This window comes from Stenella coeruleoalba, assembly GCF_951394435.1.
Source record: "Stenella coeruleoalba genome assembly, chromosome: 4".
In the NCBI taxonomy this organism is placed as follows: domain Eukaryota; kingdom Metazoa; phylum Chordata; class Mammalia; order Artiodactyla; family Delphinidae; genus Stenella; species Stenella coeruleoalba.
In genome coordinates, this window is record NC_137149.1 from 53778181 (window position 1) to 53786326 (window position 8146).

Consider the following 8146-nt stretch of genomic DNA (forward strand, 5'->3'; position numbering starts at 1 on the left):
AGAGGAGGGGCTCCGCAGAGCTGGGGCTCAGAACTGATGAGGGGTTGTTATCTGGTTGCCACTGGTATCTCTGAGGGTATGTCACATAGCTGATTCTAGATGAGCGAAGGATGCCAGAGGTTGGAACCAACTGATGATGCTTTAGCAAATTGCTGCTGCTGGGATGATGTGTTGCTGCTCCTGAGGGATTCTGCCGGGAACAGCATACAAAATAAGCAAAATCCTTTGCCTTCTTTTTAATCTCCTCTATGTCTCCTAATGGGTGGATATAATGAGGTGGCAGCTAAAAAAGCACCACAGTTTACAGCCACAGAATCACATAGTAATGGCAAATGTAATTAAAACTTGAATTTGAAGCTGTAAGACAATAGGTAGCACGCTGCAGTTATAATTTATTTTTCTCAGCTGGTCTGTTAATTTCTCTCTGACATTAAAAGCATCTCTGTTCCTCCTGGAGTTTTCCAGGTTGCTTTAAATCACTCCCTTACTCCTAATTTCCACCTTACATTGAAGTTCCTGGTCTTTCTCATCCAATCAATGTCTAATGGCCCCACTCCTCCATTTTATCAGCGTTTTTATGCATAACTGTATTCCAGTTTTTCCCATCTTGAAAGCTCTGCCCACCTAAAATTTTCAAACACTGCTCGAAGAATCCATTACCCCTGTCCTCTTCTAATTTAAATGATAGGAGGAGGAAAGCAGATTTACAGAGGGGGAAAAAAACTGTTAAATTTATAGTTAAATCAAGATTGAAAAACAAAATTATTAAATGCAAACTATGGGTGAGGCATGAGGTTAGGTTGTCTCTCCAGTTTAATAGGGTATGTGACAGTGATAGAACATTTAAATTTCTTCATTTTAAAAATAAGGGCTGCAATGCATTTACTGATTTTCTCATGGATTGTTTTGAGGGCTAAAATAACTAAGCTATAGAAGTGTGTTGCAAACATTAGGACCCCAATAGAAATGATAGGTGCGTGAAGGATTCGGTAGATTTGTTTCAGAGAATGGTGACATAAAACTTTACTGGTAGTCACTCTGGAACAATCAACATAGAGTTACTCACCTAGGAGGTGAAAAATAGCTTATTGACAAATCAATGCCTGAAATTTAGTGCATCTGCTCTTGTGACTTTCAATTTGAGATTCATATTTAATATCATACTTTCTTTGCAATAACCTTGATGTATGGCCTATTTCATCAATACAAAGCCACATAGCCTCACACTATAGCTTGGTTTCAATTCATATGATTATTACCTACTCCTGGAGGTGTTGCCCAGGAAATCCCGAAGTGAATTTTGCATATACTGCAAGAATCTACATTAACTTAGATGAATTACTCCAAGCATACCATGAAAATTTGATGGTCGTTCAGCTAGGCATTTTTACCTGATGTAGGAATAAACATTCTAATTTATTAATATTGATAATTTTAAAGAAAAAAGATATTAAGTTTTAAAGCATAAGGGATTAATGGGGAGAAGAAATAAAATAATGTAGCTTAATAATAGAATCCTTCCTTGATATTTCTTTATAAAGTGATACAGATGGCACCTTCCAGAAGAAGAAATTCTGAGACTATTCCTAGTAAGTCTGATGAAAAATATATTAGTTTTTTGGGGAGAAAGATAAACTTCAGCATATACACAAGTTACACAGTTATCCCTGAATTCTGTGCCATGTCAATATGTTAACTTGTGTGTGTATGCTGATTGAATGTTCAAGATAAAGAAGCAATGGAGATCACTTGATTTGGAGGTGCAAAAGAACATTTGTCTCTGCATTGCAACTTAGAGCCCTGAAACAAAGAGAGCCACATGAAAACACTTGGCTTGGGTCACTGGTAAAGCGTGCTCCTAAGAAAAGATAAGATTAATGTGCTTACCTAAGAGAAGCCTCTCATCTGCAGCAGGCTTGAATATTAATGAACCTTCAGCCTTGTTCTCTTTATGGGAATGTGTTTGCTGGAGTGGTTCATCCCACCAGAAATGTAACTTACATCCTGACTGGTGAGACACCTGAAGAGCTAAGTCAGGGCCATTGCTCTCACTGGAAGTGTTGCCTGAAAAGAGACCACAAAATAGGACTGAATATTTGAGAAAAGCTTATGTATAACCACTTCAGGAATAAGCTGACACATGCCCGCAATAAAATTCACAGTCAAAAATAGAGGCCGATCAGCATTATGCTAAGTCAAATCACTGCAGTGAAATGAGAATAAATAACTATGTGCTTGGAACAGGATGACCTCAGGGAATCACGGTTTTAGTGAATTGCTCCAGCTCACAAAGGCATTTTAATATCATGAATTCTCAAATTTAAATAAAAATATAAGAGCCTGCAGAAGTAGAAAAATCATACCTCATACATAGATCACTGTGAGTTACCCTTTTCGAGATTTTGTCAAAAGTAAAATTATATTTGAATTTAATTGTTGACCTACATATTATCATATCAGAAATCCAACTAAGTACAATATCTATTTATTGAGAGGAAAAATAAATTAAAATGTACTTATAATATAACATTACTTGTACATGATTTTTTTTAATTTCACCGCTCTATTTTTTTTACGTGATTTTTTAATTGAGAAAAGCTTGATTTTTTTCTGTAGGTCTTCATAAAACAAACATATAAAAAAGAACAACTGCAAATATTTTATGTATCTGGCAAAAAGTAAAGGCAATTGCTTGGATAATTGAAGTATAATGTATGGTAAAAGACTGTGCTGGTCAGCTCTGATTTAAACCAGCCCTTGCAAAAATATATTCCAAAGAATACCAGTCCTAAAAAAGTGCTGCATGAACACACACACAGACACACACACACACACACACAGACACACACACACAGACACACAGAATTTTTTAGGATTTATATTTTATCTCTCCTTCTTAAGGACTTAAAAATGAACACTAAATTTAGTCTCTGTAAATGCCTGGATTAAAGAAATCTTAACTTTTAGTAACTCAGCATCTAATTGTGCAATGAAAAAGTTTTTTCTCTTAACACCTATTTATATTTTGTATTAGTAGTATTCCATTTCATACCTGTTAAGAAATACTAACGTAACCACTTAGGAGAGAGAGTTCTCTAGGCTCTCCTGGCAGACCTCATAGATAGAGGTCTTGTATGACTACTTGCTAGCTCATCTCATGAATTTACATATACTCTCCTCACTTTAAATTGACTCCTTTGTTTAGTCTTCCACAGGCTAAGGAATAATATGGTTATTTCTCATAACTTCATATTCCTCCATAATCAGAACTTCATATCCCTTCATAATCAGAAGTGTGGTAATGAAAATGCACATGGAAACCATCTGAAAACTTGTAATTATTTGACGTTTAATGGAAAGTTTTATTGAGATAATGGTAGATTCACATGCAACTGTAAAAATAATACAGAGTAATCTCATGTACACTTTACTGACACACACTTTGTAAACAGTCTCTGCCTTAAGATTGGGTGGAGTAATATTCTAAGGCTTGTGCGTTTCCAAGTAAATTTTAGAATGAGCTTTTTTATGTCTACAAAATAATCTCTCTGGGATATTGATAGGAATTGCTTTAAATCACAGACCAGTTTTCAGGGAACTGACATTTTTTTACGTTAGGTTTTCCCATCCATGACCATACTATGTCTTTCAGTTTACTTAGTTTTTCATCTCTTTTTTTTTTTTAATTTCTTTCACTGGCATATTCTATTTTCAACATGTAGATTCTATACTTGTTTTGTTATGTGCATACCTATGTATTTCATTATCTTTAGAGTGATTATAAATGATTTTGTGTTTAATTTCATTTTCCACATGTTCATTGTTACTAAGTAGAAGTGCAGTAAATTTTAGTGTACTGACATTGTATCCTGCAAACTTTCTGTGCTCATTATTATTTTTGGAGTTTTTGTTTGTTTATTTGTTTTGTTTTGGATTTCTTTGGATTTTTACATAAATAAAACAGAGATGATTTACTCCTTTCTAATCAATATTTCTTCTATTTCCTCTTGCCTTATTGCAGTGGTTAGAGCTTCTAGTATTATGCGAATAAGAGTGGTAAGAACAGACATCCTTGCTTTATTCTTGATCTTAAAAGGAACATATTCAGTCTTTTACCATTAAGTGTATGTAATGTTAGCTGTAGGTTAATTGTAGATGCTTTTTATCAAGTTAAGAAAACGTCCTTATAATGGTAAAATAAATAATGCTCTAACAGTTTTATAAACAATATAGTTTCTATGATAGTGATGACAGAGAAAAAGATACTGTCAGAGTCTTTTTTAACTGAAAATCATGTCATTTCAAGAATCTAGAGAGATATTAAAAGTTCTCCTGGATGTGAGGTTATATACAATAGCATTTGAATATAAAGACTTTTAAATGTATTCCTCCAAAAAATTGTTGATACATATATTTTCACTGCTTCTAAGCATTTTCATGTGCAGATATAGGCATTAAAATCTTCATCATCAAAATCTGACAAAAAAAAAAATAATAATGCTGAGAAACTTTATCATAAATTTTGTTATATGCCTTTGCTGGATTAATTTATAAGATTGTATGATTTTTGTTCTTTAGCTTGTTGATATTATGGATTGAACAGATTGATTTACAAATGTTGAATCATCTTTATATTTCTGGAATAAATCCCAGTTAGTTATGATATAAAATTAATTTTATTTATTGCTGAATTATATTTGCTAATATTTTGATAACAATTGTTGTTTTTAAAGTCTTGATAAATATTTGTCTGTACTTGTTTTTTTTTGTTTGTTTGTTTTTATATTTATTTGACTTTTTTTATATCAGTGTAATCTGAGCTTCATACAGTGAATCAGGGAATCATCTTTTCCATTCTGTTTTCTGGAAGAGTTTGTGTAGAATTGGTGTCAGTTCTTTCTTATTTATTAGGTAGAGTTCTCCAGTAAAGCCATCACAGTATGGAGATTTGTTCTTCTATAACTTTTAAAATACATACGCAATTACTTTAATGGTTGTAAGAATTCAGACTATTGATTTCATAGGCTGAAATTGAGTGACTGGATTTTATAGTTTTGAAAGAATTTTTTTCTTCTCAGTTGTTGAATTTATGAGCACACATGTATTCATAGTATTTCCTTATTATTCTTTTAATGGGTGCAGGGCCTAGTAATATATCATTTCTGATATCGGTGATTTATGTATTAGTGTCTTCCCCATTTTTCAATGTTTTTGTCAATCTTCTTAGAGTTTTATCAATTTTATTGAATTTTTTAAAGCAACAACGTTTGTTGAATTGGTTTTGCTGTTTTACTATTTTTAATTACATTGATTTTTGCCCATCTTTAGTATTTCCTTTATTCTGCTTCCTTTGGTTTTGTTTTACTCTTCTAGTTTCTTTGGGAATAACTTAGGTTATTGATTTGAGTCTTTTCTTCATTTCTAGTTTAAGTATTTCATGGTATAAATTTTCTTATTTTCTTCTTGGAACTTATTTAGCTGTATCTCACATATTTTGATATGTTGTGTTTTCATTTCAATTCTATATATTTTTTCAATTTCCTTTGAGACTTTTTTTTATTTCGTCTTCTTCCTCCTCCTTCTCCTTCTCCTGCTCCTTCTCCTTCTTCTTCATCTTCTTCTTGTTCTTCTTATTCCTCTCCTTCTTCTCCCCCTTCTCCTTCTCCTCTCCCTCTTCCTCCCCCTTCTTTTCCTTCTTCTTTTCGTTTTGTGAGAGAACTACAATAGAGAAGGCCAAAGTAAGTTAGCAAGACCTAGTCATTCCTTGGTGATGGAGAAAGAACCTGTGCATAAGACAATGATACAACAGAGAGAGAGAGAGAGAGCACATGCAAAATGATGGATCCAGTTGAAAAATTTCATGACAAAATCCATCTCCAAAAATGTTAATGTTACAGAGAAGAAGAAAAATAATAAAAACTTTTGTATTTAAAAATGAAGATTCCTCTCAAATGATCAGATTAACCATGGAAGATAATTGTCTTTGAAATGGAAGTAGGGGGAAATTCAAGCCTAAATACGTCCAATGTTAACATTTGTGTATCTGACAGAAAGATTATAAATGGGGTCCACATACCATAAGTCTAAATTACTTAAAGTTATACATCAAGGTAAGCAGCTATTAAAACAAATGTTTCATCTTCTTATCCTGACAAATATATGTCAAGAACAATCTTAAAACCCAGTTGCAAGTTTAGATAGATATCCACACAGAAAATGGCAATGCAAGAAGAGCTGGTCCCTATCTTCTGACTTGAGATTCCACCTCTCTTTTCTTATTCTCAGTTCCTACACTGTGTAAGGTATTGTATGCGCCCATGTAGATACTCCATCCCTTGCACCCAAGCTTCAGCCATAGCCCCAGAGAAACAGCCACTAGACACCATGTGGCTACCAGTTACGTGATGCACCCTTGGGAGGATGGAGCTGGGAAAGATGCCCGCAGGCTTACTGGAAGAAAGCTTAAGGCTTTTAGACAGGACATGCAAGTTCCTGGGTATCTGGGACAAGAAAGGGAGGCCTGTAGGCTCTGAATGGGTATGGCCTCTTGGTTCCATGGTTGGCTCTGTGGTGAGCACGGGTCATGGCTAGAATTGTCCAGACTGAGTTCCTCTGAAAGTCTCCTAGAGGGAGATTTTCTTGTCTTAATCTATGGGTAGCCTGAGTATGTTTGCCAGCATTCAACTAAGACCTATACTGGTGTTTTTCTCTGCTTTCCTAAGAACAGAATTTAGTCAGTGAATAGAATCTTCCTTCTCCTCTATTCAAGAGCTTTAACTAAAACTAGAGCATAGAATATAGTTTATTTGAGAAGTAAATGTGTTGGTGCCCAGCTCCTTCGGTGGAATTTTGGGCCAGCTTAACACCTCTTCCCAGTGGGAATGGCATAGTTCAATTGAGAAAGTTCTCTAAACTATCTGGAGTGTTACGGTGACATTTACTTTCCTCTAAATTGCTCTCAGTGTGCCATTCAACTTTCTCTGTTCTCGAAGGATGTCTCTGAGTTTTAAATTGGCTGTTTTCTTTATTCATTATCAAAGCCTAACATTACGACAACACAGAAAATAGTGTTGCGTTTCAAAGCAACAGCTGGGCTGTCTTCGACAGTGCTTTATTAAGAGTCTCTAAGTTGTATACCACATTGAGTTTTCAACTTTGCAGGGAATGACACCAATTTTTATCCACTTCCCCAGATTTTTAATGAGCAGTTTTTCCCCTGATGTCTGTGTCAGAGGGTGGAGAGGTATGGTTTTTGGTTTCTGGCTGTTTCAGTTAAGGAGATGATCATTATTTTGTGTACTCTAACATCTCCAATAAATCCGATTGGGGAAATTCTGGCACAGAAAGTGGCTTAGTTGACATTGATTTTTAAAAGGCATTGATAAAACCTCATTGATAAACCTCATCTGTTTCTACAACAGATACCTTTCTATAAGAATGCCCACACCATATTTATCTTCTTTTTTATTCCTGTATTTTATACCCATCATCCCATGTATTCTGGAGTGTGTAGGAATAAATAATCTTCAACAGAACAAAGGCTATAATAGCAGATTCAAATCTGGATCAAGTCGTCAAAGCCCCTCACATGGCACAGTGATGCAAAGCTGTACAAACCATCATTCTAAATCTATCAACACTTCATGCTGTTTCCTCAATAGGAATAATTGGGTGATTTATATTTTCTACTGACTTTTAAACATGACTGTCAGTGCATAAAACAAATTAGTTTTAATAAGAACTTTCACATGAGCACACAGAAATGGAGTGACAGGAACAGTAAATGGAGGTTTTCAATAATTGTATTGACAGAACTCCACTGAAAGAATAGTCAGGTATTTAGGATGATTAAGTAGTAATGAGCATTCCAGTTATTACTTTTATCCTATTTCAAAATGTCTAATGAACTTATTAATGAAAAACATACTGTCTTTAAAATAATGAGTCCCTTTTCTTATCAGTACTGAGATGTTATACTGATGAATGCTAGTCAGACTAGAAAAACATAAAATGCAGACGCCACAGATTCATCTGAAATGTATGTTTCTTTATGAAAGAAGTCTCAAGTGAGTTACACTTTACTAAAATAGTTGGTTTTTATTATTTAAAAAAAGTTTATTTTAGAAAGTATTTTTTTTCAAAATAG